The 19,956-nt window shown below is 45.9% G+C and overlaps 1 pseudogene across 1 annotated transcript; it reads right to left on the bottom strand.

Moving 5' to 3' along the window:
- Nucleotides 1-5,328: 5,328 nt before the first annotated feature.
- LOC143560065 (cytochrome P450 CYP72A219-like) lies at nucleotides 5,329-19,554 on the bottom strand (annotated as a pseudogene). Its single transcript, XR_013140047.1, has 6 exons — nucleotides 19,251-19,554; nucleotides 18,905-19,122; nucleotides 15,554-15,798; nucleotides 15,069-15,453; nucleotides 14,640-14,872; nucleotides 5,329-5,557 (listed from the first exon to the last, which is right to left on the bottom strand). The product of XR_013140047.1 is annotated as a cytochrome P450 CYP72A219-like (transcript).
- Nucleotides 19,555-19,956: the final 402 nt, after the last annotated feature.

Genomic DNA, 19,956 nt, shown 5'->3' with positions numbered 1-19,956 from the left:
ATATAAAAAAAGGCCAAAAGAACCCTACGCACCTGTAGGGTCAACAACAGGCCGATAGCCGCCAAACCCATCACCTGAACCCAAGGGAAATCCGTCCAAGAGGTCAGGCAGATGGGAAGGAGGCAGAGGTTGGCGAGAAGCCCCAAGCATACCTGAAGGATCGGCCGTCGCTGCCGATGACGGAGGAGGCATGGTGAAGGCCGCCGCGGGAGTAGAAACCAACGGAGGCGAACTCACCGTAGGTGAACTCACAACCGTGGTCGCCGCTGCGGAACCCGCAGAAAAAGTAACCGCCGGCTCAGTGAAAGATTCAGTAAATATGGCACTGACAGCCGGCGGTGATGTCATCACAGTTGGAACAGTTGGCTCAACGGGATGAGCAACTGAACCAACTGAAGCAGGCGCAGCCGCCAGGGTCATCGCCTCAGGTAGGCTGACCAAACCTACCGTCATGGGTCCGGAGGTACTCCTCCCCGCTCCACCCTGGAATGCGGTAGCATCCACGCCTGCACAAAGAAGATATAAGTATAATGGCGGAAAGATATGAAGTTAAAAAGTAAAGGAAGTTTGTACTCACGGGTTTTCTTGAGCCTAAAAGTGCGAACAGGCGGGGACGAACCCGATGGAGCCGGCCTCTTCACGCCGCTCACCGTCGTTGTCCTGGGCTGCTCGGAGGTGACGGTCGTCTCAGCCTCCGGAGCAGTGGTCTTATCACCACCAGGGTTCCCCGCCACCTCCTCGCTCTCGGTCTCTGAATCAGACCGAGGCACCGGATCGGCAGTGGAGGCCACATTCGCCTTCCCCTTCCCGCCGGCAGCCTTCTTCTTCCGCACCAACGGAGGACCATCTGCGGATTCCTCATCAGAACACAAGATTAGAGGAATTCCAGCAGAGGTTTCAGCATTGAGGGGTCGAGGGTTGAATAACGCCTTACCTGGCCGCCTGGCGCTCAGGATCTCGTGGCCTGGCGGGTAGACCTCCACGAACCGATCCGCCGTCTGTTCAAGGATGGGCAACTCGTTCTCATCTAGAGCACGAGTACCCATCCGAGCGGGACTATCAGCCTCCCGCGGATGTAGGAGCGACTGCAAGTCGTTCCCCTCTGAAATAAAAGAAAAACAGTTAGAAGACAAACCTATATAAACAAAGAAGACAGAGCATACCGTAAGGGACAGAGTTCAAACCGTATTCAAGGACGATCGGGATCTTTTGCGCCTCCGCATCCTTCCACACCCGGCTCATCCCGAGCATCACCATCCCGGACTCCGCAAAGCGGTAACCGGAGATTGGACTCGGGAAATCTTTGAGAACCATTCCGCCTCCTGGTAGTTGGAGGCGTGAAGGCTGGGGAGTGCTTGCCCATTCTTGAACTTCATGGCAAGGGGGATGGCGCGAGCGGAGATATAAAAGAACTCCCGCTTCCATGAACGAAGACTGCGCTCGGTTGCGCAAATCTTCAAACCCTTGATCCGGGTTATCAGAGTATACCACCCCTGGATGCACCTCCAAGAGTAGAAGGTCATCAGGCGGTCGACGAAGGGCTCAACGCCCAGAATCCGGCACACCCACTCGAAGTGGCGAATCTTCGCGATCGCCATCGGGTGTACCTCGGTCAGGTGTACACCGTGCCTCTCCAGACACGGTACACAAACTTCGTCAAGGGGAACCTAAGATTCCCAGAGACAAAGAATGCGGCATATACCCCGATCTTGCCTCTGGGGGCATCATACACCGTCTGGTGAGGTTCAGGAAACTCAGGCTCGAAAGACTCGAGCATGAACTTCCTGACGATGTACTGATATAGATCGACAGGCAGAGCACACTGGCACTCGCCAGCAGTACTCTTGTCATCCTTGTCGGACGTGGATGACGGGTTCTCGGCGTACACCCCAGCCTCCTGGGCTGTAGCCTCAAGATCGTGAGCAGAAGACATCTTGCAGGTATGAAAGAAGAGAACGATTTCAAGAGAATGCTCGACTGAAAAGGTGAGTATTCGCCAGAAATCGTTTTGAAGATGAAAAGTGAAAGTGTGAATTACAAAGGACCCTCTCCCCCTTTATATACCAATCGCAATCAATGCGATGAATTTAATGCGGAAGAGAGAGAAATCGCAGGTGCAATGAAACTATGACACATGACAATAAGCAAGCTGGCAACAGCTGTTGAAAGGACGCGTGCCATTAATTTCGCGGCCACGCGCCCGAAAATTCGCGCCCACGCGCCTGAAAAAGCGCCTGGAATGACCATATACTGTCACGTCGCCATAACTTCCTGCACGTCCTGACACTGATAGAAGAAACCGTCGGACGACGTTTCAATAGTTTGGACTGTTCTTATCCTTTCACCAACTCTTCGAATTTCAAAATTTCAAAAAGATTCAAAAGCGGGAAAATACCCCTTACCTTGGCAACCAAGTAACTATAAGACAGGTGCGGGTACAGTGTTAAGGCAAAACCCTTCACATACTTAGCACCCGCAGGGAATTGACGCCAGAAATACCTTGGAAGTAAAGTAACCCTAAGACGAGTGCGGGTACAGTGTCAAGGCAAAACCCTTCACATACTTAGCGTTCCGCAGGGAATTCAAACCAAGAAGGATCTTCTGGGCCATGCTTGCGGAAACGGGAATAACATCCCCGCATAGCGGGAATGTCGAGAACTATATTGTTTGAAACTCCAAGATGGAATTGGTGGTTTTAACATAATTGATCACTATGTTCAAAACTACCAAAACCCCATGGAGAATCCACACAAGTGGGACCCAACGCTCCTGACTTGCGAGGAGGTTACAGACCTACCCGCTACATACCCAAAGATCAAGTAGAAAAGTCGGGAATTTCTGCGTGACATTAGGAAAACCGCGGGAAGAATCCCCACGGAAAACCTTAAAACTAAAAACCCCTTTTCAAAACCCCTTGCTAAAGTCTAAAAGTTCACCTCACTTATTAATAATTCATGAGAAGAACATTGGACTGGGGGGACTTGAAGAGGTAGGTCCCAGCAGAGCCCAGTTGGACCCGCAAGACTCACCTTGAAGAGGGACGTCTGCGCAAGGACCAACTGCTTCCGCAGGACCCACCATGCTCAGAGAAGACCTTACGCGCAGTACGCCAGCTGTTCCCGCAGGGAAAGCCTCCCAATGGTGAAGTACCCCGCTTGTTCCCGCAGCTGCGGATACAAGCCATCAGGGAAGGCTACCCGCACTGATAGCAAGGCTACACGCACAAGGCACTAACTCGATACTTCAGTAATGTCACCTGAAGGAATGAGCAAGGCGGGAATACTCCCGCCCAAATGAGCCAGTCCGTATGCTTCTGGAAGATCTTTTGTACTATACCTGCCAAGGTATGGGCAAAATAGACGATCTGACCAAAACAGCCCATGAACCAATCACAGGGTGACAGCTCACCGACAACAGTACGAGGAGGAGCACCCTCTAGTACTGTTTGTCACTATTAGCCGCTGCCTACTCACCAACCCTCACTGTGGCACGTGTGTAGCCTACAGTTGGTGGAACAGTGCAGCCGGCCTTGTCACTATCGGCCGCAGCCTATCCACCAACCAGCATGGCTTGTGCGTAGCCCACTGTTGGTAGAATAGGGATACTATTCAGCCGGCTGTACCTTCTTGGAAACCTACCTTCGGCTATAAATACTCCAACACCTTGGAATGGTAAGGACATCATCTGATATCTCATTATCTTATCTTCTCTAGCAATCTCTTAATATACACTTATATTCAGAGCAATCTAGTCTGATTCTCACGCCGGAGGGTGGTCACAAGGAGGAAACCCCCCCCCCCCTTCTCAGTGACGAGCTTACGGTGTCTGTTTTGCAGGTCACCTGAAGAACAACTTTCTTTGCTGGACCTCATCCTCGTGAGAAACATCTATTTAACCCTCAGATTATCCGTAATCTGCCCGGGGTCGATTAGTGTTTCTTCAAATGGGTATCCTTTTCAACTACTCTAGACTCAAGAGTGTGCCACCTGTACCACTGGTAACTATTATATCTCTTTCAATAATATACTTTTTCTTTCAACAGCATTTCAATACTATACTACTATTATTTATAATTTATAATAATTAACTTAATGTAACATAATGGTTGGCTCGTTAATAATTGGTTATTTGTAATTAACAAAGGGTGTTTTCCTTTCAACCACTCAAGAGTGTGCAACTTGTACTTCGGCTTCCGCACACCACATCCATGCGTGTTAAACGGGTTGTGTTTATAGGTCCAACTCGACAAGATCGAACACAAACCCGAAAATTTGGCACAAACCCGAAGTGTGAGGCACATGAACCCAAAAACCACCTACGTAGTTGAGGGTTGACCTGAAAGTTTTTAAAAACTTTTTACATATAATACTTTTTTCCCAACCAAAAATATAAATTTGTATAAAATAATTACATTTTAATTATAAATCTTACATGTGCAAGTGCGTACGTGTATCTTGATATATGTTTTTGTACAATACAGAGGTATATAAAGATATTGATAAAGTGTGTTCTCTTCCCATTGATAAGTTTGGTATTTATAATGTTACCGCAAGACAATTCACGTAAATTATATTGAATTAATTAATAACTCATAAGTCATAACTAACCTCATTGCTCGCGTTTAAAATAATGGACGAAAACAAAAAGAAAAAGGTAGTTATATAGATGGATGAACAACTAATATTTTTTGTTTTGTTAGATTAAGCTAACTTGTCTACAAAACATGAAGGTTTTGCATTATGTTTATTGCATTTTAGCGTGGTTACTAAACGTGTCTATACTACCAAATCATGTGTTGTTATTTTATTACGATCAATCGGTGTGAATCTTTTTAAGATGATAAAGTCAAACACATATGCCAGCTTTTAAGAATATTATCAATTTTATTTTAGTATATTGATCTAACGTTTATCATAATAAGAAGTTTTTTATATCTAAAAATAATATCTAATCTTTTCCGTGAGGATTTAAACTCACATCCACTTCTGCGAGTGGTCGTGGATGTATAAAGATCTAATTGCGACTTCTTTTCTATGCAATGCAACGGTAAATTTGTATCTTTTTAAATCGACCAGGTTCGAGCTATAAGTAGAAGAGACTTGATATTATTATTATTATTATTATTATTATTATTTTGGTGATTATCTCATTATATCACATCTAGGTGTTTTTCTATGTCTAAGAAGTAAGAACAAAAAGAAAAGTTCATACCCATGAAAATTCGATAAGAATTATTAAGCATTATTTATGACTATGCTTAAGATCCGTGTACTACGTAGGGTTTCAATAAAAGAACATATAATATATAAGCAATTAAAATTTTATAGAATGAGATAAGTATACAACATGGTTATTACCACTAGAGTTTATGCAATATTAAGTGTGCACCTAATTGAGGTTGAAGAGTGATGATGGTATACGGAGCATGTGAATACGAAGGAGAGAGCTCAAACTTGAAGCATGATGAATCATAACAAGCGACATTTTTGCTTCCAACATAGCAAAATTTTGTCCAATACATACACGCGGACCTCCTCCAAACGGGATTGAAGAAACACTAATCGACCCCGGGCAGATTACGGATAATCTGGGGGTTAAATAGATGTTTCCCACGAGGGGTTAGATCCGGCAAAGATGGTTCTTCTGATAACCTGCAAAACAGACACCGTGAGCTCGTCACTGAGAAGGGGGGGGGGTACCTCCTTGTGACCACCCTCCGGCGTGAGAATCAGACTAGATTGCTCTTGAATATAAGTGTATATTAAGAGATTGCTAGAGCAGATATCAGGTATAAGATGTAAGATACAAGATAAGATGAGATGATCATACCATTTGGGGTATTTATAGCCGAAGGTAGGTTTCCAAGAGGGTATAGCCGGCTGAATAGTATTCCTGTTCTACCAACTGTGGCCTAAGCACGTGCCATGCTGGTAGTTGGTGGGTAGGCAGCGGCTGACAGTGACCAGGCCTGCTGTGTACTATTCCTTTTCCACCAACTGCTGGCTATGAACGTGGTATGACAGGAGTTGGTGAGTAGGCAGCGGCTAATAGTGACATACAGTACAAGAGCATGCTGCTCGCCATACTGTTGTCAATGAGCTGTCGTATCTCTGATCAGATCTTTTGCCCATACCTCGTCAGGTACAGTACAAAAGATCCTCCAGTATCGTACGGACTGGCTCATTTGGGCGGGAGTATTCCCCCTCCCGCCTTTGTGCGGGATTGTTCCCGGCTTTGCTCATTCCTTCAGGTGACTACTGAATTATTTTGAGAGCTAAGTGCCTTGTGCATGTAGCCTTGCTGCGCGGGTGGCCTTCCCTGATGGCTTGTATCCGCAGCTGCGGGAACAGGCAGAGTACTTCGCCATTGGAAGGCATTTCCTGCGGGAACAGCTTGCGTACTGCGCGTAAGGACGTCACGTCTCTGAGCATGGTGGGTCCTGCGGATCCAGTTGGTTTCTGTGCAGACGTCTCTCTTCAAGGTGAGTCCTGCGGGTCCAACTGGGCTCTGCAGGGACCTACCTCTTCAAGTCCCCCCAGTCCAATGTTCTTCTCATGAATGTTTAATAAGTGAGGTGAACTTTTGGACTTAAGCAAAGGGTTTTTGAAAAGGGTTTAGTTTTAAGGTTTTCCATGGGGATTCTTCCCGCGGAAGTCCTAATGTCACTTGCAGAAATTCCCGACTTTCCTGCTTGAACTTTGGGTATGATGCGGGTAGGTCTGTAACCTCCTCGCAAGTCGGGAGCGTTGAGTCCCACTTGTGTGGATTCTCCATGAGGTTTTGGTAGTTTTGAATATAGTGATCAATTATGTTAAAACCACCAATTCCATCTTGGAGTTTCAAACAATATAGTTCTCGACGTTCCCGCTATGCGGGGATGTTATTCCCGTTTCCGCAAGCATGGCCCAGAAGATCCTTCTTGGTTTCAATTCCCTGCGGAGCGCTAGGTATGTGAAGGGTTTTGCCTTGACACTGTACCCGCACTCGTCTTACGGTTACTTTACTTCCAAGGTATTCCTGGCGTCAATTCCCTGCGGGTGCTAAGTATGTGAAGGGTTTTGCCTTAACACTGTACCAGCACCCGTCTAATAGTTACTTGGTCGCCGAGGTATTCTTGGCTTCAATTCCCTGCAGGTGCTAAGTATGTGAAGGGTTTTGCCTTAACACTGTACTCGCACCTGTCTTATAGTTACTTGGTTGCCAAGGTAAGGGGTATTTTCCCGCTTACTTTTGAATCTTTTTGAAATTTTGAAATTCGAAGAGTTGGTGAAACGATAAGAACAGTCCAAACTGTTGAAACGTCGTCCGACGGTTTCTTCTGACTGTGTCAGGATGTGCAGGAAGTTATGGCGACGTGACAGTACATGGTCATTCCAGACGCTTTTTCAGACGCGTGGGCGCGATTTTTCGGGCTCGTGGCCGCGAAATTAATGGCACGCGTCCTTTCAACAGCTGTTGCCAGCTTGCACTTTGCCACGTGTCATAGTTTCATTGCACCTGCGATTCCTCTCTCTTCCGCATTAAATTCATCGCATTAATTGCGATGAGTATATAAAGGGGGAGAGGGTCTCTTGTAATTCACACTTTCACTCTTCTCTTCATGTAAACGATATCCGGCGAATACTTTCTGCCAAGCATTCTCCTGAAATCACTCTTCTTTACCTCCAAACCATGTCTTCTACTCACGATTTTGAAGCTGCTGCCGAAGAATCTGACGTGCACGTCGAGATCCCGACGTCTACGTCTGATAAAGACGATAAGAGCACTGCTGGCGAATGCCAGTGTGCTCTTCCGGCCGACCTCTATCGGTACGTCGTCCGGAAGTTCATGCTCGAGTCGTTCGAGCCTAAGTTTCCGGAGCCACACCAGACGGTGTACGATGCCCCCAAGGGCAAGATATGGGTGTACGCTGCATTCTTCGTTTATGGGAATCTCAGGTTCCCATTGACGAAGTTTGTATACCGTGTCTTGGAGAGGCACGGCGTGCATCTGACGGAGGTACACCCGATGGCGATCGCCAAGATCCGCCACTTTGAGTGGGTGTGCCTCATTCTGGGCGTGGAGCCCCATGTTGACCGGTTGATGACCTTCTATTCTTGGAGGTGCATCCAGGGGTGGTACACCTTGGTCAATCGGATCAAGGGGTTGAAGATCTGCGCTACCGAGCGCAGTCTTCAGTCGTGGAAGCGTGAGTTTTTTTATATCTCCGCTCGCGTCATCCCCCTTGCGATGACCTTTAAGAATGGGAGAGCACTCCCCGCCCTTCACGCCCTCAACTACCAGGAGGCGGAGTGGTTCGCCAAGATCTCCCGGGTCCAGACTCCGGTATACCGCTTTGCGGAGTCTGGGATGGTGATGCTTGGGATGAGCCGGGTGTGGAAGGAGGCGTCACAGGTTCCCATCGTCCTCGAATACGGTTTGAACTCTGTCCCTTACGGTATGCTCTGTCTTCTTTGTTTATATAGGTTTGTCTTCTAACTGTTTGTTTCTTTTATTTCAGAGGGGAACGACTTGCAGTCGCTCCTGCATCCGCGGGAGGCTGATAGTCCCGCTCGGATGGGTACTCGTGCTCTAGATAAGAACGAGTTGCCCATCCTTGAACAGACGGCGGATCGGTTCGTGGAGGTCTACCCGCCAGGCCACGAGATCCTGAGCGCCAGGCGGCCAGGTAAGGAGTTATTCAACCCTCGACCCCTCAATGCTGAAACCTCTGCTGGAATTCCTCTAATCTTGTGTTCTGATGAGGAATCCGCAGATGGTCCTCCGTCGGGGCGGAAGAAGAAGGCTGCCGGCGGGAAGGGGAAGGCGAAGGTTGCCTCCACTGCCGATCCGGTGCCTCGGTCTGATTCAGAGACCGAGAGCGAGGAGGTGGCGGGGAACCCTGGTGGTGATAAGACCACTGCTCCGGAGGCTGAGACGACCGTCACCTCCGAGCAGCCCAGGACAACGACGGTGAGCGGCGTGAAGAGGCCGGCTCCATCGGGTTCGTCCCCGCCTGTTCGCACTTTTAGGCTCAAGAAAACCCGTAAGTACAAACTTCCTTTACTTTTTAACTTCATATCTTTCCGCCATTATACTTATATCTTCTTTGTGCAGGCGTGGATGCTACCGCATTCCAGGGTGGAGCGGGGAGGAGCACCTCCGGACCCATGACGGTAGGTTTGGTCAACCTACCTGAGGTGATGACCCAGGCGGCTGCGCCTGCTTCAGTTGTTGGTTCAGTTGCTCACCCAGTCGAGCCAACTGTTCCAACTGCGATGACATCTCCGCCGGCTGTCAGTGCCATATTTACTGAATCTGTTACTGAGCCGGCGGTGACTATTTCTGCGGGTACTTCCGCAGCGGCGACCACGGTTGTGAGTTCACCTCCGGTGAGTTCACCTCCGTTGGTTTCTACCGCGGTGGCCTCCATGCCTCCGACGTCTGCAGCTACAGCCGATCCTTCAGATATGCTTGGGGCTTCTCGCCAACCTCTGCCTCCTTCCCATCTGCCTGACCTCTTGGATGGATTTCCCTTGGGTTCAGGTGATGGGTTTGGCGGCTATCGGCCTGTTGTCGACCCTACAGGTGCGTAGGGTTCTTTTGGCCGTTTTTTTTTTTTTTTTATATATCATCTTTTCCTAACTGCTTTTTGTTTTTTGCAGTGTCAGATTCCAATGAAGTGTATGTTCCACGCTGGAACATCCGCCGAGGAACAACCCTTCGCACGCCTGTGGAGTGCGTGGAGTGGGCTCGTCACGCAGCTCTCAGTGGTGCGTTGGGGGAAGCAATGGCTAGCTACCAGGAGGGTAGGCTAACCAATGAGCTGCGGATTCTTCTGGCCCGGATGCAGCCGCGCGTCGAGCTGCTTTGTCGTGAAAACGACAAGTTAAAAGCAGCTCGCATCCAAGAAGTAGCTCAGGCGCGGGCTGTCCGGGAGGAGAACAAGAGGCTTGCCGCAGTGGCTGCGGAAAAGGAGAAGGCCTTCAAGGCCCTCTAGGTTGAAGTTCAGGCCCGGCTCGAGGCCCGTTCCAAGGCTGCCCAAGCTGTTAACGAACAGCTTCGGCTGGCTAAGGAAACTGCACGGAACGCAACCGAGAGGGCCACCAAGGCTGAAGCTGTTGCTGAGCCTCTACGCCTCGAGAATGAGGAACTTAAAGCAAAACTAGAGGCGCTCCAACAGGCTCATGATGCCTTGGCGATGGAAGACGCCAAGAAGCTCCAAGAGATCTTGGACCAGAGGGGGGTGCTTGACCATACTGAGCGGAAGCTAAAGGGCGTTGAAGAGGCTGCGGCTAGAGAAGTGTTGCTTGCCAACCTCAACAAAAGTGAAGCCGAACGCGCCCGTAACCAAGCTCAAGCTGCCCTCCAGGAAGCTCTGGTTACCAAGGAATGGCTTCTTCGAGAAGCGTTGTCACAGGTAAGCTTAGCTTCATAATGTCTTCACGCTTTTCTTTGTAAATAGAAAAGGTTTTGATACTTGTATATTTTTTTTGTAGGTTGTGCATCAAGTCTTCACGGACAAATCATACGACGATGCCATGAGCGTAGCCCTCAACGCTTCTCACGAGGATGGGGAAAAGGCCGGCTTCCTGCTTGGTCTAGGGTTCGTTGAGAAAGGCATCCCGCCTTCCAACTTCCCTTTATATGATGTTGATACTGAAGCTGTATATGACCAAGCAGTGAATCAGTATGCCGCCTTCCCGCATCCGGTGGTGGAGAAGGTGAACGAAGTTGCTGCTGCTGATGATGGGCTAGCTATCCTTAAAGCTTTCCTTGAACCGCCACGCTCTACTGATGGTGCTGGTCCAAGTGGAAGTGGTCCTGAAGCTTGATCCTGAAGATCCCTTCCCACTGTTAGGATAGGTTTAGCTTGTATAGATTTATATTCTTGTAGGCGGGTAGTTACCTGGCCATTCTTGTAATGAATATTATGAAATATAAATCTTTGTGCGGGTAAGACCGCTACTTTCACTGGATGACTTGCTTTATAAACGTTATATGACTTGCTCATGCATACTTTAGTTTAAATTAGCAATTTTCCAAGTGTTTAGAATAAGTTAACCTTTGAACGTGGTAGATAATAGGTTGAAGTTTTGCTTCCTCCTTCGTGATTGTGCGGGTAGGACCGTCACTTGCACTTAGTAGGATGGCTAAACTTTACCTATATCTGACCTGCGTGGAGGTTTTCCTCATCTTTTTGTTAGAAATTTTCTAAGTGTTTAGAATAAGTTAACCTTTGAACGTGGTAGATAATAGGTTGAAGTTTTGCTTCCTCCTTCGTGATTGTGCGGGTGGGACCGTCACTTGCACTTAGTAGGATGGCTAAACTTTACCTACATCTGACCTGCGTGGAGGTTTTCCTCATCCTTCTGTTAGAAATTTTCTAAGTATTTTGAATAAGTTAACCGTTCGACGCGCGGTTGTCAATAGGTTAGTTCGGTTTCCTTTATCATGATTTGTGCGGTTAGGACCGGCACTTTCATTTAGTGGGATGATCAAAGTTTACCTATGACTGACCTGCGTGAAGGTTTGCCGTTTTTTGGGTTTATGCGGGTTTTGCCGCCTTCCCCACGCAACGACTTTCCACGTAATTATGCGGTGAATACCGGCATATCAGTGTTGAATAAATTAACCGTTCGATGCGTGGTTGTTAATAGGTTAGTGTTCAGTTTCCTCTATCATGATTCGTGCGGATAGACCGGCACTTTTATTTAGTGGGATGACTGAACTTTACCTTTAACTGACCTGCGTGAAGGTTTGCCGTTTTTTGGGTTTATGCGGGTTTTTCCGCCTTCCCCACGCAACGGCTTTCTTTCACACTTATGTATGCGGTGAAGACCGACATATCCGTGTGGAAAGTTCATAAGTATAAATGTAAAATCATCAACGTCGATGTTCTAAGGAGAATCATTTCCATTAGAAGTGGCTCTGGGCCTTTACAAATTTGGAATTGATCTACATGCAAACTGTGTAATTGAGCTCCCTTCCAAGTTGTTGGGATGGGAGTGCCATCGAGCCGATATGCACCTGGTTCGGGATCTCGTTGTTTACGCAGTATGTAGTCTCCAACATTGAAAAGCTGCAATTTTATTCGTGTTTTCCCCAACTGGGGTTCTACACGCATCAGCCTGCTCAGCGTTCATTGCGCCACGAGGTGCGCGAGCGTCCCATCTCTGACAAATGCTTCGACCGTGTCTTTTACGTCTGTGCATTCTTCAGTGTTGTGGCCTTTTGTCCTGTGAAAGTCACAGTATTTGCTCCGATCAGCATTGTGACGATGTCGGATTATTGGAGCCTTTGGCCATGGGAGCTCCTCAGTGGCGAAAATCTCGGTGACGCTTTTGGTGAGTGGCGTCCATCTGGAGTTCTGGTTCGACTGTACGTTATCCCTTCCGCCTAACCGATGTTGCAAGCCGGATGAGGTGTCAAAGTTTACCCTTGACTGCCAAATGCCTAGCTTCCGCTTTTTGTTTAGTCGGGCGGTAAGGACGTTGTCTTCTCTTGTTTTCTGGGTGTAGAGGTTTGTGCTCTGGGGGAGATCTCTACCCAGTTGCTTCTCCGTTTCCGCAAAGCGTTTAGCTGCTGTCATGATGGCATCCCATGTGGATGGCATGCCATCTTTACCCGTTAAGGTGCGGATGAGCTCTGGGTCGTTCGCGCCCTGGATAAAAGCAGCGCGAACAAGATCTTCGCTAATATTACCCAGACTTAGCTTTTTTGAGTTGAAGCGAGTGATGAAGTCTGGCAAAGATTCATCTTTCTCTCGAATGCATTTGAGGATTGTCCATTGCTCTTCGGTATACTTTCTTTGTTGGCTGAAGTGTTGGCTAAATTTCTGCTGGAAGTCTTCCCAATCGTAGATGTGGTGGACCGGTAGACGATCGAACCACGCTCTAGCTGCCCCAACAAGCGTCATTTGGAACATGTAACACCACGTAGGTTCCGTCCAACTACTGACGGTTGCCCCCGCTATGAACCTGTTCAAATGATCGTCTAGATCAGATATACCCTCGTAAGTGCCGATGTTGGACATCTGTTTGGCACTTTTCGGGACGATTGCTTCCGCAATGTCCCTTGCAAATTTGGACGTTCCCGCCTTTGCAGCAGTTGGTGTAAATGTTTTGGAGAAGTCACGTGGGTTTCCACCTGCGTTTTTTGGTTTGAAGGTTTCTCCAAAACGCCTTCTCGGTTGGGAGTCCGTTTCCTTACGCTTCCCTTCCGTCCTATGACGAGGGTTTGCGTCACTATCGGATTCCTCCGAATCATTGTCCAAGTACTCTCCGAATTCCTCAGGCTGTTGGAGTGAACGTAAGCGTTCATCCAACTCAGCTTGGAATTCTTTTTGACGTGCTTCCGCCCACGCTTTAACTTCATCGAGTGTTTGGCGGGGGAGCCTCGTTCGTTGTCTCTCTAACTGGGTATCGGTGAATCCCAGTGGGCGATTATTTACTGCACTTGCCCCAGCTTCGGTAACTGGGGTAGTGTTCGTAAAATTTACTGCACTTGCCCCGGCTTGGGTAACCGGGGTAGTGTTCGTAAAAACTGTGTAGTCGCCGGTATTCCCCTCAGTAGCTGGGGTTGTGGTTACCAGAGTTTCTTTAACCATCTTTCCAGAAGTTTGAAAAAACTGAAGAAATGAAGTTCTAGCTTTTATGCACGGATGGCGCCAATGAAGAAACACTAATGAACCCCGGGCAGATTACGGATAATCTGGGGGTTAAATAGATGTTTCCCACGAGGGGTTAGATCCGGCAAAGATGGTTCTTCTGATAACCTGCAAAACAGACACCGTGAGCTCGTCACTGAGAAGGGGGGGTACCTCCTTGTGACCACCCTCCGGCGTGAGAATCAGACTAGATTGCTCTTGAATATAAGTGTATATTAAGAGATTGCTAGAGCAGATATCAGGTATAAGATGTAAGATACAAGATAAGATGAGATGATCATACCATTTGGGGTATTTATAGCCGAAGGTAGGTTTCCAAGAGGGTATAGCCGGCTGAATAGTATTCCTGTTCTACCAACTGTGGCCTACGCACGTGCCATGCTGGTAGTTGGTGGGTAGGCAGCGGCTGACAGTGACCAGGCCTGCTGTGTACTATTCCTTTTCCACCAACTGCAGGCTATGCACGTGGTATGACAGGAGTTGGTGAGTATGCAGCGGCTAATAGTGACATACAGTACAAGAGCATGCTGCTCGCCATACTGTTGTCAATGAGCTGTCGTATCTCTGATCAGATCTTTTGCCCATACCTCGTCAGGTACAGTACAAAAGATCCTCCAGTATCGTACGGACTGGCTCATTTGGGCGGGAGTATTCCCCCTCCCGCCTTTGTGCGGGATTGTTCCCGGCTTTGCTCATTCCTTCAGGTGACTACTGAATTATTTTGAGAGCTAAGTGCCTTGTGCATGTAGCCTTGCTGCGCAGGTGGCCTTCCCTGATGGCTTGTATCCGCAGCTGCGGGAACAGGCAGAGTACTTCGCCATTGGGAGGCATTTTCTGCGGGAACAGCTTGCGTACTGCGCGTAAGGACGTCACGTCTCTGAGCATGGTGGGTCCTGCGGATCCAGTTGGTTTTTGCGCAGACGTCTCTCTTCAAGGTGAGTCCTGCGGGTCCAACCGAGCTCTGCTGGGACCTACCTCTTCAGGGATGAACGCGGTCTGTCCTTTGGTTACCTTTGACACACCTTGTGAAAATCTTTCCGGTTTGAACTCGTTTACATCGTCACCCCATATACTAGGATCGTAATGTGAAAGCATTGTGTGCAGTTGAATGAGTGTTCCAGCAGGTAAAGTTATGTTTCCTAGCTTTGTATCTTTATGAACCATACGTGGCATTCCTACCACGGGAGGATATAACCTAAGAGCCTCAAGGAAGATTGTATTGATCTGTAAATCAAAACAATAGCATATTATGATATCGAGGAAAGAAATATGACATGAAAAATATAGATAAAAGCTACCAAAAGTTTGGCCACTTGTGATTGTCGAAAAATTAATCATGAGTAGCATTATGTATCATTGAAACGGTTGCAAAAGGACATTTGTGAGGTCGTTTTTGTAGCAACAAGTGAAAAAAACTTACAGTTTTCAGTTGATTCAACCCCTCAATATCTGGTTTTCTATCTCCAAAAACCTTTAAAATTTCACCCCTAGCGCGTTCTTGCCAATTTGTGTGTTGGCCTAACAAAATCATTGTCCAAACAAGCAAATTTGCGGTAGTTTCTTGACCTGCGAAGTAGAATAGCTTACATTCTTCTATAACATCATCAATACTAAGTCCAAATTTGTTATGTCCATGCTGCTTTATTTCTTTATTATTGGAGTCCAAAAGTATGCCTAGAAGGTCATCGTTGCTATTTCTTTGTTCTTTCATTTCCACCATTCGTTTATCGATGATACCCTTTACCAAACCCTTTACTTCTCGGGCGATCGCTTTCATCCTCTTGTTGCTTTTTGTAGGTAGAAATCTACCCCCACAATCAAAAATATAAAGAAAGAATTGTTATATGTACGTGAAGGTATATTTTCTAACCTCAAAAGCATTGGTGGAAAGATGTATGTACTTACCTTGTCCCTGGAATGTAGATAGATCGTGAAGCCGTTATTATTAGCTCGGCTTGTTCTCGTTGAAGTTCAAATATCTTTCGTCCTTCGACATAGCTACTACTAAACGCAATGCGTGAAATTACGTCAGCGGCCATCATTTGGAGATCAGGCTACACATCCATTTCACATGAGCTCTTTCCCTTTAATGCTTCTTCCCATTTGTTGATCATCTCGTCACAACTCACATAAAAAGCCGGTATCATATGCTATAAAGAAACAATGAGATGATCATACGATTTTTGAAACTAAACCATCAAAAGTAGTTACTTGACTTACAATATGTTATGGGTCAAGTCACGACATGTTTGCAACAAATATTTTTTAAAATGGAGTGTGGTATATGATTACATAAACTGTATTAGTACAAACAACATTTGTTTAGAATGACGTGTACTTTTTAACAATACAACTAAGCATATATATGTGGCTGGAGGCATTGGCTCGAATAATCAGTGACATGAGAAACTAAGTAGTATTTTGATTAGAGGCAGGTTTTCTTAACAAATTGGAGACCACTAGTAACAATCTAACCGGTAGTAAACAACCACGCAACCTTATATGGATCGGATGGAGGACCATATGCCGTGTCACCTTAACCACATGGATTATCTTTACGGTATTTATTATTTCATTTGAGGGACGTCATATTCATAGATTTCTCTCATTGTTCTCCACACGACCACACATACGTACTTATTCTAGTGCCAGATGTTGGTCGTAGAGAGAATCCTCTCTTTTTCACGAGGCTAGCCAGCGTCACCTTGTGTAAGAATCGTGTAGTGTGACTCTTCCATTTGTTAAGGGAGCCAAGTGATTTCTCTTTAAATACGCAACTAAAGATCTCTCAAGGTTACAACAAACTCATAAACACTAAAAGTCATACTTGTGTCTCAAGTGAACATTAACCTTATACTACTTAGTTATAGGACACCTTAGATAATAGATACACATCAATACCGGTAATTACTTATATGCTCTTTGAAAAGAAAGCAACTTTAAAAGGCTGTAGGCATGTGTATTGAATGCAAATGAATACCATTGGTCAAGTTACTTATAGGTAAATGGATTGAAATTTCCATTTCTAGTCTAATAGATAAGACCATGTGTAGTGGTGGCTTTGCCACCTGCGTTATGGCTCAAAACGCGGGGGGTACACCCCCCCTGCGTTATGTTGATTTCAATTTTGCAAGCGTTTTACATACAACGCTGATAATGGCACGAAATCCAAAGTAACCGTTGCAAAATTGACCGTTGGAAAATTAAAAAAAGAATTTATTTCCTATATATTAAACCATTTCATCCCCAATCAAACCTGATTAAATTTATAAAAATTTTCTCTTTCAACTCTATAAAAATTCCTTTACACCAAATTCACTATATATGGATCCTCCATCTATATATAAACAGTTTTTCGGGCCCGACCAACAAGCCGAGGACATGGAGGAGGAACGGGCGGTTACGAGTGCGATTATGCTCGCGATACAGTATATGAGTTCCGTTACGGGTGCGATTAGCTCTCCACTCCCCGTTTCAACAAGAGCATATATCGAACGAGATCGTGCCGAAGCCAACAACCGGTTGATGGCGGATTACTTCTGCGACACGCCGAGATACAAGAACCCGAAGACCTTTAGGCATCGTTTTCGGATGTCTAAAAATTTATTTATGCGCATCACCAATGATTTGGAGCGTGAGTTTGATTACTTTAAGCAAAAGCCTGACGCTCGAGGGACGCTAGGATTCACGGCTATTCAGAAGGTTACGTCAGCCGTGCGCGTGCTCGCCTACGGAAACACGACCGACATCAACGACGAATATTTAAATATGGCCGAAAAAACAACTCGGAACACCTTGGAGTATTTTTGTTACGGTACGTTTTGTTTTTTTTTAAATAGTTTATCACTTGTTTACGGTGATCATTTATTTTTATAAAAATTTCGTAAAATATAGGAATATTTAAACTATATGGACCACATTATCTGAGAGAGCCCAACGTTAACGTTCTACAACGTCTTTACGAGGCACATACAAGGGTACATGGTTTCCCCGGCATGATAGGAAGTGTAGATTGCATGCATTGGAAATGGGCTAATTGTCCAACTGCATGGCGAGGTCAATTCACACGAGGTGACCAAAAGGGACCAACGGTCAGCCTTCAAGCGATCGCTTCATACGACCTTTGGATTTGGTCGGCATTCTTTGGTGTTCCCGGTTCCAACAATGACATAACCGTCTTAGAGCAGTCTCCTGTGATGGAGAGTTACATATCTGTGACCGTTCCCGTCGCTTCGTTTTGGGCTAACGATAACTTCTACGATCATGGGTACTATCTGGGTGATGGAATATATCCAGAGTTCGCGATAATTGTTAAAACATTCAGAGACCCGATGGATGAAAAAAGACAGTATTTTAAGAAAGTGCAAGAGTCTGCGAGAAAGGATATCGAGAGGTGTTTTGGTGTTCTTCAACAACGATGGCATTATGTTAAAAATCCTTGTCGTCTGTGGTCTTTAGAAAGAATGAGATGTGCTATGTATGCGTGTATCATAATGCATAACATGATCATCGAGGACGAGGGAAGAGCAATATGTCCAACTTTCATACCGGACCCGGATCCACCACGGACTCCGGCAAGTATGGAGCAATGACTCGAAAACTCGGATTCCGTGCGGTCAAGAGAGATACAGACGCACTAAAGGAGGATTTGGTCCAACATCTTTGGATGTATCGGCCTCTGCCTGGTGAAAACGATGAGGAGGACGAGGACGACGACGATGATGAAGACAACGACGACGATGAGGACGATGAGGAGGACGAGGACGACGACGAAGAGGGCGAAGACGACGACGACGACAACGACGAATAGTTTTTTTTATTTTTTCTTGTAATATTTATTTAATAAAATATTATTGTTATTTGATTATTCTTATTAAAAATTAAAAAAAAACAAAAAGTGTAAAAGTGACTGGGCGCCACGTGGCGCATAACCCCTGGATGTGGAGAGTTATGACTACAGTCTGTTTTTGTACAAAACCATAACTCTGACTGGGCGCCACGTGGCGCATAACCCTTAGATGTGGAGCTTTATGACTACACATGGTCTAACAAAGTAAACAAAACCTTAAGCTTTTCGACATGGAAGGCGGGATTGATGATCTTTCTATGCTTCACCCATTGATCACCCTCGACATCCACTAGTCCTTGTGCTAGCAAACGCGTTAATGGGTTTCCGCCTCTTTGCTTTTGAAAATCTTCATAGTTCCCAAAAATCTAGCTTTATGACTACACATGGTCTAACAAAGTAAACAAAACCTTAAGCTTTTCGAAATGGAAGGCGGGATTGATGATCTTTCTATGCTTCACCCATTGATCACCCTCGACATCCACTAGTCCTTGGGCTAGCAAACGCGTTAATGGGTTTCCGCCTCTTTGCTTTTGAAAATCTTCATAGTTCCCAAAAATCTCCTTTAGCGTTGTTGGATTTATGTGCACCAAAGGTCTTGGCCCCATCCATGTAAAGCAATTTTTACCTATCAATCATCCATCATAACATATTTAGCAGTGAAATGAATCTATAATTTTGGTTGGTCAACATTAAAGAATCTCAATTAAGCATGTAAAGTGAACAAGGCAGCTTATAATGATAACACATGCATACCATGAGTGATAACAACGCTATGAGCGAACGACAAAACTCGCGGCACAATATCATCATTCAAGTTTATGGGTTTACGATATGCTTCGGTTATCATTTTCACCATTTCCTTAACATCTTCATACAACAACTTGTATGAGGTTCCCTTGAGTCCTTGGTTTCTTAGACACTTCTCCATCTTCCTTGGTTTCAACCAAACCATATCGAAAAATCTCCATGCAAACACCACCACCATTGTGGCGGTGGGCGCCATCATCGCTACACCACTACACACTCCAAACATGCTTAAGCTTGGAATCATATTGAAAAGAATAATATTTTGTTGTTGTGATGAAGAATGAAATGACACTCTTTATTGATGGGTAATTTTCACCTTTTTAGTAATAATTACGGTTTTTTTTTACTTTGTTTATCAACAATGACCCCACACCCAGGGGTTTCTTTTGAGAAAAATTTTTATAAATAGGAAATACTAATGAGGTGTAATGGTTTATAGGAGAGAGAATTTTTTTTTGGGTTTCTAGGTGTTCCGCAATTTCAAATGACGGAACCGACCATGGTAGCATAATCTGTCAGAAGTTGTCTGGTGACATGGACGTTAATTTGGTGTTCCGCCATTTCAAATGGCGGAAGCCAAATAAAAACCACATGTTCCGCCATTTTAAATGGCGGAACACAATTTTCACCCCTTCTAGGCTACCCCTATTTA

Source organism: Bidens hawaiensis, unplaced genomic scaffold (assembly GCF_021521415.1).
Source record: "Bidens hawaiensis isolate Kalapana, Puna unplaced genomic scaffold, B.hawaiensis_p1.1 tig00020218_1, whole genome shotgun sequence".
Lineage (NCBI taxonomy): Eukaryota > Viridiplantae > Streptophyta > Magnoliopsida > Asterales > Asteraceae > Bidens > Bidens hawaiensis.
The sequence above is the reverse complement of the archived record's forward strand: the minus strand, read 5'-3'. Positions and strand labels throughout refer to the sequence as shown.